The sequence below is a fragment of the Oncorhynchus tshawytscha genome, linkage group LG01, assembly GCF_018296145.1.
Source record: "Oncorhynchus tshawytscha isolate Ot180627B linkage group LG01, Otsh_v2.0, whole genome shotgun sequence".
Classification (NCBI taxonomy): domain Eukaryota; kingdom Metazoa; phylum Chordata; class Actinopteri; order Salmoniformes; family Salmonidae; genus Oncorhynchus; species Oncorhynchus tshawytscha.
The window spans coordinates 22472881-22487917 of NC_056429.1; positions in this window are offsets into that span (position 1 = coordinate 22472881).

A 15037-nucleotide genomic window follows, 5' to 3' on the forward strand; every position below is an offset into this window, starting at 1 on the left:
TCTTGGCCATAGTGGAGTTTGGAGTGTGACTGTTTGAGGTTGTGGACAGATGTCTTTTATGTCTTTTATAACGAGTGGAGGACAGAGGAGCCTCTTAAAGAAGAAGTTACAGGTCTGTGAGAGCCAGAAATCTTGCTTGTTTGTAGGTGACCAAATACTTATTTTCCACCATAATTTGCAAATCAATTCATTAAAAATCCTACAATGTGATTTTCTGGATTTTTTTTCTTCTCATTTTGTCTGTCGTAGTTGAAGTGTACCTATGATGAAAATTACAGGCCTCTCTCATCTTTTTAAGTGGGAGAACTTGCACAATTGGTGGCTGACTAAATACTTTTTTGCCCCACTGTAAGTTGTCATTTTCCTTTTGGGTTTTGTGGGATCTTGTTTTCTGTTTAGTTTCTTAGCCTTACAGAACTGTGCTCTTTCGTTTTTTGTCTTTGTTGTTTTGTTTTGGTGTCATCAATAAAAAGACTATGTATGCCTACCATGCTGCGCCTTGGTCCACTCTTCATTCTACAAATGAGAGCCGTTACACTACATTGTTGAATAATAGTGAAGACATCAAAACTATGAAATAACACATATGGAATCATGTAGTAACCAAAAAAGTGTTAAAAAAATCCAAATATATTTAAGATTTGAGATTCTTCAATGTAGCCACCGTTTGCCTTGATGACAGCTTTGCACACGATTGTCATTCTTTCAACCAGCTTCATGAGGTAGTCACCTGGAATGCATTTCAATGAACAGGTGTACCTTGTTAAAAGTTCATTTGTGGAATTTATTTCCTTCTTAATGTGTCTAACCCAATCAGTTGTGTTGTGACAAGGTATACAGAAGATAGCCCTATTTGGTAAAAGACCAAGTACATATTATGGCAAGAACAGCTCAAATAAGCAAAGAGAAACAACAGTCCATCATTACTTTAAGACATGAAGGTCAGTCAATCCGGAAAATGTCAAGAATTTTGAAAGTTTCATCAAGTGCTATGATGAAACTGGCTCTCATGAGGACCGCCACAGGAAAGGAAGCCCCAGAGTTACCTCTGCTGCAGAGGATAAGTTAACTAGAGTTAACTACACGTCAGTTTGCAGCCCAAATAAATGCTTCACTGAGTTCAAGTAACAGACACATCTTAACATCAACTGTTCAGAGGAGACTGCATGAATCAGGCCTTCATTGTCAAATTGCTGCAAAGAAACCACTATTAAAGGACACCAATAATAAGAAGAGACTTTCTTGGGCCAAATAACACGAGCAATGGACATTAGACCGGTGGAAATCTGTCCTTTGGTCTGATGAGTCCCATTTTGAGATTTTTGGTTCCAACCACAGTGTCTTTGTGAGACGCAGAGGTGGTGAACGACTGATCTCCGCATGTGTGGTTCTAACTGTGAAACTTGGAGGATGAGGTGTGATGATGTGGGGGTGCATTGCTGGTGACACTGTCAGTGATTTATTTAGAATTCAAGGTACACTTAACCAACATGGCTACCACAGCATTCTGTAGTGATACGTCATCCCATCTGGTTTGTGCTTAGTGGGACTTTCATTTGTTTTTCAACAGGAAAATGACCCTACACACCTCCAGGCTGTGTAAGGGCAATTTGACCAAGAAGGAGAGTGATGGATTGCTGCATCAGATGACCTGTTCGCCATAATCACCTGACCTCAACCCAATTGAGACATTTTGGGATGAGTTGGACCGCAGAGTGAAGGAAAAGCAGCCAACAAGTGTTCAGCATATGTGGGAACTCCTTCAAGGCTGTTGGAAAGGCATACCAGGTGAAGCTGGTTGAGAGAATGCCAGGAGTGTGCAAAGCTGTCATCAAGGCAAATGGTGGCTACTTTGAAGAATTTCAAATATAAAATATAATTTCATTTGTTTAACACTTTTTTGGTTACTTCATGATTCCATATGTGTTATTTCATAGTTTTGATGACTTCACTGTTATTCTACAATGTAGAAAATATATATTTAAAATAATTATTGAATGAGTTGGTGTATCCAAACATTTGACTGGTACTGTATATATTAAAATAAAATAAAATAGATTAATGACTTATTTAAATGAATCTTCATATTGAAGATGATTTGTAAATACTATATGGATATTATTTTTCTGCTTGCATTTTTGGCAACATCACAACTTGTGTAGTTTCACCTGAATCGTTTAGGATTCTTATAGTCATTTTCTATGAAGGCACTTGAAAGTTCTTCTCAATAGGAGGCAGATCACTGGGGAAAAGACTGAGGTGACTGATTCTGTATAAAGGATACACTGTTTAAATATACATACAAGATATCTCTTTGTAATGTTTTAGACTTTCAGAGACCACATTGACATTGGAACCCATACACCTGCAAGAGTCAGATAGCATCTAGTGTTGTGTATCGAAGACCCAGGGTAAATAAATAACTGTTACAGGTACAGTGAAGGTTATATGACATTTTAAAATTGTATTGACTGTCTCAAGTGCTTCGTGTTTCCACCACCCTACTGCCCTTGAACTTTATTTACCATTTTCGGCTGCTTTTCAAACCTTTCCCAGCTTGAGGTTCTGTGTTGACCATGCTGTGTTGATTCTGGGCCACTCGAGGCAAGACAATCTTAAACATAAAGTCCCTTATTTAGGAGACTTTGAGCGGTTCTGGACTGGTTCCGACCAACATTTGTGTGTACAGAGTACTCTGTGAACAGAGCAACATCAATTGCTGTGCACTCCGTGAACGCTCTGTTTGTCCTGCTTCACATGCCGCACTCTGCTCTCATCTGAGATGTGAAATCTGACACCTCATTTGCATAGGGAGCGGCACCTAACATTTTCTGGCCAATCCAGACAAAGGATTGATTTCTTCTGTCTGTGAATCTCGCAACTCCTCTAACAATACAGCATATGAAACGGAAGACCCATCTCGCTGTGATGTTCTCAGATGGATTTAGAGCTTTCCACATGACAAAATACACAACTTTTTTGTAGAATTCAAACAAGAACACTTTCTCTTGGTCACAAAGGGACGAAATCACTTTGTGCTTTTAGAGGCTATCTACAGTTACTACATCCATTTTTTGACTTTTTGGACTGAAATTAATTATATATATACCCATTGATTGTTGAAGAATATAAATTCTGAATGCCTCATGAGCTTAGTTCAACTGCCGTACCCCATTAAAACCAAAAATATAAGCTTGTTTAACTCCTAGAGTTTGCACACAAAAAAAAGTAAATGCAGACAAACATTATAGCCAAAAAAAATAGTTAAAACTATAATTTTGATATCATGGATGGTCAGTACTTGCATCCATAGCTCTGTCTAATATGAATTTAAGAGTGGTTGCATTTCTCCAGCCCCAACCCTCAGCATTTTACCGAAACAGGGGCAGGGAGTACACTTTGTTATTGTTTCAACTGCTGATTGCCGCTTTATATCTTAAGTTGTAATGAGTGAGCAGGCATTTGAATGGCATATGTCCATCGCTCAGAGCATGCTGGGCAGAAAAAATACATGTTGTCAGTTATATGAAATGGTGCCAATTTTATTTGACAGTTATAAGAAAGTTGAAATATTATAGTAAGTCATTTATAATTTGATTATTACTATTTGTTACATAATTTCAAGCCATATTCCCCCACCTTTGTTGAATATGAAAAACAACAATATATGATTTGTCACATTTTTATATTTGTATCATGTTTGTACTGTGTACCTGAGCTTGTGCCCTCAAAAGTGACTACATCTCAGCAATTTATAATAATTTTATCAGAAAAGTGAAATGTTAATAATTCTGGCAGTATAAGCATTACTAGGTATTGTTTATGGCCCTCTCATGATAAATAGTTACTTTTGGATATGTCTATTTAGGTGGAAATGTACATTTTGACATTACATTTAACAGGTTTTAAAGAATGTATAAAAAGCATGTTGTAAGTCAATGATCGGTTTGCGATCAGCTCATAATGGTGTGTGGACATGACGGGGGGCTGTTAAAACAGAGCAGGTTAATAGCTTGAAGTGGGTGGCTGTGTTCTCACGGGGACCCAGAAGCTTTAACTGAAGCATCAAATTAATTACCCAGCTCAAATATGACGGATTACAGGGTAACAAGTTTGAGCCTTCCAACATAATACCATTTAAAATGTATCTACTGTTCATGTGTGTGCATATTTGCTCAGCAGGTCTTAGACAGCATGTGAAGCTATGCACAGAGTAAGTGCCATCTCCATTACAAATCATTGTCTCTCTCATTACTATCACAGTAGGAGCCGTCTTCAGCAGTGTCATGGTAACCCCTCACAGTTACAGTTATTGGTGGCAACAAAAAGCTTTTATTGACCAGAGCAGACTGTGTTGTATGTCAGGGCCCATCAGGTTAAGTGTTACAAAAACACTATCACATAATACAGAGAGTACCGTATCACTCACACTCAAACAGACAACCATCAGACTTTGTTTGAAGAAAAGTGTCATTATGGATTTTGAAGTCTTTCTAAATTAGACTGTTCATTATGTGAGGACACATAACATGTTGCTGGCCCTATTAAAGTGTTCCTTTTTATAATGTAAATGTGGTAGCTGTTGGAGATGCGTGTTCAACTTCACTCCACTGACTCGGGTAATAGACTGGTGGAATTGGAAAAAGAGTTATTTTACTCTCTTACCAAGTGAAGATGAAAGCCGGGAGAAGTTGGATAACTCGCACACCATGTGAAAACATTGTGAGGTCTCTAATCTGTGTTCTGCATTCAAAGTGCCTTTCTGTAATTCATTCTCGTTAAAAAAGTCAAGGTCTAACAGCACATGCAGACACTCCCAGACTCATTGAGGCAAACTTGGAGATTCTTATAAGTGGACTCATTAATCATTTAACTGGACGTACACTTTATTATGATAGAGCTGAAGTTCTAGACTGTTTAGTTGTCACATTGACTTCACCTCCCCTTGTTATTGTGCCACTTTGTGATCCACCAGCAGATACGAAACTTGCCATCCCAAATCCTAACTCTGGCTTTCACTCCCTTGCTGTCCTATACTACTACCCCTTAAACTAACTTGTCTCCCAGGATATTGCCGTCTTTGACGCTTTCTACGGTCTTGTGAGAACGTTTTTCTCCATTTTTTTTCCTGATTTCAAAATTGCATGTAGTGTGTATCTACATTTTGAGGAATGTTGGATTTCCAGCTTGCCAAAGAAAGTAGATAGCTTGGATCAATATCAGCTTTTCCCTACATTTTCAGAGTACACCATGGTGAAACGTCCCCTTTTCACATTCAAGGACATCTCGCCAATGGCTGTTTTCACCAGCGATGTCTCTGGACTGAGACTGGACAGCCACAGCATCGTAGCATGACAACAGACATACGTATTCATCCCACTGTAAATAAGATTTGACACAACCAGGAAGGATATTTTTCATTTGTGTATGTGTCATTGTACAGTTACAAATGTGTTTATTGTGATGAGTATGTCAGCGTTTGTAGTTGTAACTTTCTGAGAATAAATATTGTGTTAAAATGCACTCAATAAAAACATCAATCAAACTGGTCCATGGATTATTTAAAAGATTGTCTACAGTCTGCTTAAGATAATACATTGTGGAGAACAAATAAACAGAGCGAATTCAGTTGAAAATTCAAGCCTGTGTAACATGCACTTACAAAACATTAAGTTCAGAAGTTAGAATACAACTTCTGCCTTTTATGTTTCAATAAACCCCTCAGTGAAGTATAGCTGATGCTGACACCCTCAGCATAAAGTGTGTGGGTGAGATAGAGGTCCTGAAATGACTTTACACTTCAATATCCAACATATGGTAATAAACAATGGCCAAGTGCAATAAGAAAACCACATTATTTGAAGTTTCATATCACACATTTGTGGATTGAGGGGGATGGAATGAGAGTGCAAGGACCCACAGAGGTAATCTTGTATCATATAATGTTGCCTGTTTTACTGTATAACAGAGGCAGGATTTCAAGTTTGGAATATTCTCTGTCTCATATGGGAGTGTTTCTATGTGTTCAACAACAGCACATTGACACAGGATGCAAACAACATTTTACCAACTGTCAAAGCTTATCTATAGTTCCAATAATATTTGATTTATTTATTTCACCTTTATTTAACCAGGTAGGCAAATTGAGAACAAGTTCTCATTTACAATTGCGACCTGGCCAAGATAAAGCAAAGCAGTTTGACACATACAACAACACAGAGTTACACATGGAGTAAAACAAATATACAGTCAATAAGTAGAAAAAGTAGAAAGATAAGTCTATATACAATGTGATCAAGTGAAGTGAGATAAGGGAGGTAAAGAAAAAAATGGCCATGGTGGCAAAGTAAATACAATATAGCAAGTAAAACACTGGAATGGTAGATTTGCAGTGGAAGAATGTGCAAAGTAGAGAGAGAAATAATGGGGTGCAAAAGAGCAAAATAAATAAATAAATACAGTAGGGGGAGAGGTAGTTGTTTGGCCTAAATTATAGATGGGCTATGTACAGGTGCAATAATCTGAGAGCTGCTCTGACAGCTGGTGCTTAAAGCTGGTGAGGGAGATAAGTGTTTCCAGTTTCAGAGATTTTAGTAGTTCGTTCCAGTCATTGGCAGCAGAGAACTGGAAGGAGAGGCGACCAAAGGAAGAATTGGTTTTGGGCATGACCAGAGAGATATACCTGCTGGAGCACTTGCTACAGGTGGGTGCTGCTATGGTGACCAGCGAGCTGAGATAAGGGGGGACTTTACCTAGCAGGGTCTTGTAGATGACCTGGAGCCAGTGGGTTTGGCGACGAGTATGAAGCGAGGGCCAGCCAACGAGAGCGTACAGGTCGCAGTGGTGGGTAGTATATGGGACATAGGTGACAAAACGGACGGCACTGTGATAGAGTGCATCCAATTTATTGAGTAGGGTATTGGAGGCTATTTTGTAAATGACATCGCCGAAGTCGAGGATTGGTAGGATGGTCAGTTTTACAAGGGTATGTTTGGCAGCATGAGTGAAGGATGCTTTGTTGTGAAATAGGAAGCCAATTCTAGATTTAACTTTGGATTGGAGATGCTTAATGTGAGTCTGGAAGGAGGGTTTATAGTCTAAACAGACACCTAGGTATTTGTAGTTGTCCACATATTCTAAGTCAGAACCGTCCAGAGTAGTGATTTTGGAGGGGCGGGCAGGTGCAGGCAGCGATCGGTTGAAAAGCATGCATTTAGTTTTACTTGTATTTAAAAGCAATTGGAGGCCACGGAAGCGGAGTTGTATGGCATTGAAGCTCGCCTAGAGGGTTGATTCTGAACTTATAATTCTGAACTTAAACCTTTTGGAACATACTAAACAAAAGGCATCAGGCTGGCATGATCTCACCTCTGTGCACCCACTTTAATTAACATGTTACTGCAGTGGGCTAAATCAGGGTCACACAGACTGATTCTTGGTAGTCTTAAACAAATGTACTTTGAAAAAAACGTATACAGCTCACACACATGGTTATGGGCTTAAAAAAAGAAGACGTAAGATATAGAGTTGAAATGTATTCAATTTTGAGTTTGCATCATAATATCACACTTTACACATCACAAAAGACTGAAATACAACAAAACGAATTACTAAGCAATATGGAATTGTTTTAACCTCTGGGATATGTGGGATGCTAGCGCCCCACCTGGCCAAAAGCCAGTGAAAATGCAGAGCGCCAAATATATAAAAATCAAACTTTCATAAAATCACTAATGTAAGATACCAAATTAAAGCTACACTTGTTGTGAATCCAGCCAACATGTCAGATTTCAAAAAGGCTTTTTGGCGAAAGCAAACGATGCTATTATCTGAGGATAGCACCTCCATAGAGAGAAAAGCACCACCATAGAGAGAAAAGCATATTTCAACCCTGCAGGCGCGACACAAAACGCAGAAATAAAAATATAATTCATGCCTTACCTTTGACAAGCTTCTTTTGTTGGCACTCCAATATGTCCCATAAACATCACAAATGGTTCTTTTGTTTGATTAATTCCGTCGATATATATCCAAAATGTCAATTAATTTTTTTCCAGAAAATCACCGGGTCCAACTTGTGCAACGTGACTACAAAATATCTCAAAAGTTATCTGTAAACTTTGCCAAAACATTTCAAACTACTTTTGTAATACAGTATTTTGTAACGTAAATAATCGATAAAATTGAAGACGGGATGATCTGTGTTCAATACAGGAGTAAAACAAACTGTTGCTAGCTTTCTGGTCACGCGCCTCTATCTAACAGTACACTACAAGTGACCCTCATTCTGAACAGGGCTACTTCTTCATTACACAAAGGAAAAACCTCAACCAATTTCTAAAGACTGGTGACATCCAGTGGAAGCGAAAGGAGCTGCAAGAAGGTCCCTTAAAAATCTGGATTCCCAATGAAAACTCATTGAAAAGAGAGTGACCTCAAAAAATCTGAATGGTTTGTCCTCGGGGCTTCGCCTGCTAAATAAGTTATGTTTTACTCACATACATGATTCAAACAGTTTTAGAAACTTCAGAGTGTTTTCTTTCCAAATCTACCAATAATATGCATATATTATCTTCTGGGGATGAGTAGCAGGCAGTTGAATTTGGGCATGCATTTCATCCGGATGTGAAAATACTGCCCCCATGTCACCAAGAAGTTTTAAGAAGGTCATACCAAGGATTTTTTGATAAAAAAATATTTAACGAAAAATAATTTTTGGCCCATACAAACACATTGAATAACAGATTCAATACATGGAACAACAGATAGTCAAAAGGACGTTTGTTTTGACATCTGTCCTATATCTGAGCCATATAAGAAAGACCAGGAAACATACAGTACCAGTCAAAAGATTGTACACACCCACTCATTCAAGGGTTATTTTATATTTTTACTATTTTCTACTTTGTAGAATAATATTGAAGACATCAAACTAGGAAATAACACATGTGGAATCATGTAGTAACCAAAACAAATCAACATATATTTTATATTTGAGATTCTTCAAAGTAGCCACCCATTGCCTTGATGACAGCTTTGCACACTTTTGGCATTCTCTCAACCAGCTTCACCTGGAATGCTTTTTCAACAGTCTTGAAGGAGTTCCCACACATGCTGAACACGTTGACTGCTTTTCCTTCACTCTGCAGTCCAACTCATCCCAAACCATCCCAATTGGGTTGAGGTCAGGTGATTGTGGAGGCAAGGTTGGTCAAATAGATCTTACACAGCCTAGAGGTGTATTTTGGGTCATTGTCCTGTTGAAAAACAAATGATAGTCCCACTAAGCGCAAACCAGATGGGATGGTGTATCGCTGCAGAATTCTGCGGTAGCCATGCTGGTTAAGTGTGCCTTGAATGCTAAATAAATCACAGACAGTGTCACCAGCAATGCACCCCCACATAATCACACCTCCTCCTCCCTGCTTCACGGTGGGACCCACACATGCAAAGATCATCCGTTCCCCTACTCTGCATCTCACAAAGACATGGCAGTTGGAACCAAAAATCTCAAATTTGAACTCATCAGACCAGGACAGATTTTCACCGTTCTAATGTCCATTGCTTGGGTTTCTTTGCTTCAATTCGACCATGAAGGCCTGATTCACACAGTCTCCGAACAGTTGATGTGTCTGTTACTTGAATTCAGTGAAGCATTTACTTGGGCTGCAATCTGAGGTGCAATTAACTCTAATTAACTTATCCTCTGCAGCAGAGGCAACTCCGGGTCTACCTTTCCTGTGGCAGTCTTCATGAGAGCTAGTTTCATCATAGCGCTTGAGGGTTTTTGTGACTGCACTTGAAGAAACATTCAAAGTTTTTGTCATTTTCCGAATTGACTGACCTTCATGTCTTAATAAAGTAATGACGGACTGTCATTTCTCTTTGCTTATTTGAGCTGTTCTTGCCATAATATGTACTTGGTCTTTTACCAAATAGGGCTATCTCTGTATACCACCCCTACCTTGTCACAACACAACTGATTGGCTTAAATGCATTTAAGAAGGAAATACATTTCACAAATTAACTTTTAACAAGGCACACCAGTTAATTGAAATGCATTCCAGGTGTCTACCTCATGAAGCTGGTTGAGAGAATGCCAAGAGTGTGCAAAGCTGTCATCAAGGCAAAGGGTGTCTACTTTGAAGAGTCTAAAATCTAAATTATATTTTGATTTGTTTAGCACTTTTTCAGTTACGACATGAATCCATATGTGCGATTTTATAGTTTTGATGTCTTCACTACTATTCTACAATGTAGAAAATAGTCTAAATAAAGAAAAACCCTTGAATAAGTAGGTGTGTCCAAACTTTTGACTGGTAGTGTATATATTTTTGTAGCCCCTTATTTTTGCCAATAAAGAGTCTTAACCCTGTCTACGCCAGGGGAGGCGGGTTCTACTAAGCTATAGTTGTTTTAAGAATGTCCTACCTAAGATCATTTTGCTATTTTATTTTGAATCCTGCCATAGCAAACTGGCTCAAATTAAGATCCTACACCTCTAATCCCATTAAAATATCAACTTGATCTCCTTTATTTCTAGTGACCCGCCTGTATAAAGGAGAGCATGCTGGGATATCTGCCCTACTCACCAACATTAACATGCCACCCTGCATCCCACTGCTGGCTTGTCTCTGAAGCTAACCAGAGTTGTTCATGGTAAATTCCTGGATGGGAGACCAGATGCTGCTGGAAGCAGTGTTGGAGGGCAAATTGGGGACATTCTTCCCTCTGGTCTTAAGATCAAATGCCCAGGGCAGTGATGGGAAAATCACCCTGTGTAGGCTGCCGTCTTTTGGGTGGGATATTAAACAGGTGTGCTGACTCAATGTGGTCATTAAATATACTGGCAAAATTCCCAACCTGGCTGGCGTATGTCACTCCTCATCTCTCCATCTGGTGCAAATTGGTTGCTGTGCATCACCTAAGTGGGTGGGTGCTACATATTGGTGGTGAATGATGTGAGCTTTCCACTTACTATGAAAAGTGCTATATACAGAGCCTTGCGAAAGTATTCGGCCCCCTTGAACTTTGCGACCTTTTGCCACATTTCAGGCTTCAAACATAAAGATATAAAACAGTATTTTTTTGTGAAGAATCAACAACAAGTGGGACACAATCATGAAGTGGAACAACATTTATTGGATATTTCAAACTTTTTTAACAAATCAAAAACTGAAAAATTGGGCGTGCAAAATTATTCAGCCCCTTTACTTTCAGTGCAGCAAACTCTCTCCAGAAGTTCAGTGAGGATCTCTGAATGATCCAATGTTGACCTAAATGACTAATGATGATAAATACAATCCACCTGTGTGTAATCAAGTCTCCGTATAAATGCACCTGCACTGTGATAGTCTCAGAGGTCCGTTAAAAGCGCAGAGAGCATCATGAAGAACAAGGAACACACCAGGCAGGTCCGAGATACTGTTGTGAAGAAGTTTAAAGCCGGATTTGGATACAAAAAGATTTCCCAAGCTTTAAACATCCCAAGGAGCACTGTGCAAGCGATAATATTGAAATGGAAGGAGTATCAGACCACTGCAAATCTACCAAGACCTGGCCGTCCCTCTAAACTTTCAGCTCATACAAGGAGAAGACTGCTCAGAGATGCAGCCAAGAGGCCCATGATCACTCTGGATGAACTGCAGAGATCTACAGCTGAGGTGGGAGACTCTGTCCATAGGACAACAATCAGTCGTATATTGCACAAATCTGGCCTTTATGGAAGAGTGGCAAGAAGAAAGCCATTTCTTAAAGATATCCATAAAAAGTGTTGTTTAAAGTTTGCCACAAGCCACCTGGGAGACACACCAAACATGTGGAAGAAGGTGCTCTAGTCAGATGAAACCAAAATTGAACTTTTTGGCAACAATGCAAAACGTTATGTTTGGAGTAAAAGCAACACAGCTCATCACCCTGAACACACCATCCCCACTGTCAAACATGGTGGTGGCAGCATCATGGTTTGGGCCTGCTTTTCTTCAGCAGGGACAGGGAACATGGTTAAAATTGATGGGAAGATGGATGGAGCCAAATACAAGACCATTCTGGAAGGAAACCTGATGGAGTCTGCAAAAGACCTGAGACTGGGACGGAGATTTGTCTTCCAACAAGACAATGATCTAAAACATAAAGCAACATCTACAATGGAATGGTTCAAAAATAAACATATCCAGGTGTTAGAATGGCCAAGTCAAAGTCCAGACCTGAATCCAATCGAGAATCTGTGGAAAGAACTGAAAACTGCTGTTCACAAATGCTCTCCATCCAACCTCACTGAGCTCGAGCTGTTTTGCAAGGAGGAATGGGAAAAAATGTCAGTCTCTCGATGTGCAAAACTGATAGAGACATACCCCAAGCGACTTACAGCTGTAATCACAGCAAAAGGTGGCGCTACAATGTATTAACTTAAGGGGGCTGAATAATTTTGCACACCCAATTTTTCAGTTTTTGATTTGTTCAAAAAGTTTGAAATATCCAATAAATGTCGTTCCACTTCATGATTGTGTCCCACTTGTTGTTGATTCTTCACAAAAAATACAGTTTTATATCTTTATGTTTGAAGCCTGAAATGTGGCAAAAGGTCGCAAAGTTCAAGGGGGCCGAATACTTTCGCAAGGCACTGTAAGTCCAATCAATTATTATTATTAATCAACATGGTTATATTTCACATGGAATCTTCCGTTTTTTTTTCCGGTGAAGGACCCATTATACATGAACTACGTCACCACTTGTAAAACAACATTCAAGGTGGCAAATGGTTGTTTCTCTAACCTGTCCTTAGAACCCCCAGGAGGAGTCCTAGTAGTACACTTGGTTTATTGACAAATCCATCACTATGACTTTTTAATTGCAACTGTTTATTTCTGTCATTTAATTTTACAATCAATACTTCTAAAGTAATTGCCAGTAACAGGAACCAGAGAGTGAGTTCAAGTAATGAGGGAGATGGACCGATGGACACATCCTTGAGAACTAGCTACATCCAAAAGGATTTTTCAGTTGTCCATTACGTAACTATTTACTCAACAGGCTTGTTCACATTCAGCTCACTTAGAGCAGACTTTTACACATTAGCTCAAATGATTGTCCTTTTTAAGTTCACTAAACTCACAGAATAACGTTGTGGTGTGGAGAGACAGAGAGACAAAATCAAGACATATTTTGTCACAGTGGGGAGTCTACGTTAATGCGCCATTAGCTTCTGTTTACCCATGAAGTTGTCCATCTGACACATTGCGTTTGAATTACCCATCCATTAAATGTACTTGTTCTGGGCGATTGTTTTCTTTTCTTTTTTTACACTCGAGCTCACTTGGATCCGGAGCAGAAACATGAACAAATTCTATAAATGAAGCAGCAGAACCGTGGAACATGAAATCTAGTAGACGCAACCCTGGTCTTCCTATGTGCTGTCATTCCTAGAATGTTAACTAATAAGATCTTCCTGGAAAGAGGAGCAGTAGTGGAATGCCGTATCTGCTGCTAGAATGAACCAATCAGCTTTATCTCTGAGGACTCCTGAAACTGAATCAAAGTAAATATGAAATGTTCTTCGATACATACAAAATTTTCCAACATGCAATTAGAAATATCCATACATTTCACATTGGGTCCGACAACTGCAGCACAGTAATTCATGTTTCAGTGGTGCTCTGGAATTGAGGGTGACAGAGGGGGTACAGGTGTGTGGAGTAACTGAGAGTTTCCACTGGGCACACTGCATCATTTCAACGTGTATAATTGGGTAATATTTGCTCGAGACAATCAATGAGATTACAACCTATATTCACCCACTCAAAAAAGACAGCCCAAAGTTAGTTGAATTCACAACGTGTTATTACTATGCTTTCAACACTCTACAGTAAAAACACAACCAAATTCTAATGGAAAAATTATGTCAGACTTTGGTTTAGTTTTCACCCAAATGTCTATCAATGCACTTTCAACCATTTAAATGGTTCCATTTAAGTTCAAATGGTCATGCAATGTCAGATATTATTTATCCAACATATTAGTGTGTTATCACTGTGCGTATTATTATATTATTGTGAAGATCTCCACAGACCTGCGAGGGCCTATGCATGCATGCTATCTTGGACATGCACGTTTTGTATGATTACATAAGAAGAAATGTATAGTTACAGTAACTTCAATGTGGCCGTGGATGTGTTACTCATTTAATTGTTTTATTTATTTCACCTTTATTTAATGTTAATCTTGAATGCTACAGTAGTTTGTAAGATAGCCTTAACTTTTGGCTATTTACTGTATTACAAAAGTCATATTGAATTGTGTTTGGTTGATAATGCATGCAAATATCAACATTTAAAGGAGATGTATCTACTGCTTGTATATTTCCATCTGAGCCACTGGCTTAATCCCATTTGTTAACTTTTATTTTTGGTTGAGTTGGAGACTTGAATCCAACATATAATTTTTTATCTTCTTGATGAGTTAATAGGATATTTATTGTATTTCAAAGTTATATTGCATTTTGTTTGGTTGTCAACGCAACCAAATTTGAACATTTGTAGGAGATTTATCTTCTGCTTGATAGTTCCATCTGTGACACTCACTCTAGGTTTTTAGATTTAAAAAAAATGTAACGTTTATTTAACTAGGCAGGTCAGTTAAGAACAAATTCTTACTTACAATGACAGCCTACCTTGGAACAGTGGGTTAACTGCCTTGTTCAGGGGCAGAACAACAGACTTTTACCTTGTCAGCTCGACCCAGCAATCTTCTGGTCCAATGCTCTAACCACTAGACTTCAGTACCTGCCACCCCTTCTTAATTCCAGTTGGTCTACAACTGTAGAGTTAATCATTTATGTGTTGGATTCACTTCTCCATCTCAACCAAAAATGTAAGTTTATTTAGAATAGGACTAAATCAAATCAAACCTTAAGTGCATAAAGTTTGAATTGATTTAATTACATTCTTTAACTTTGATTTTCGGTTGCGATGGAGATGTGAATCCAACACATCTATCATTTTGTAGACAATCTACAGTACAATTAAAGCCAGACTAAGTC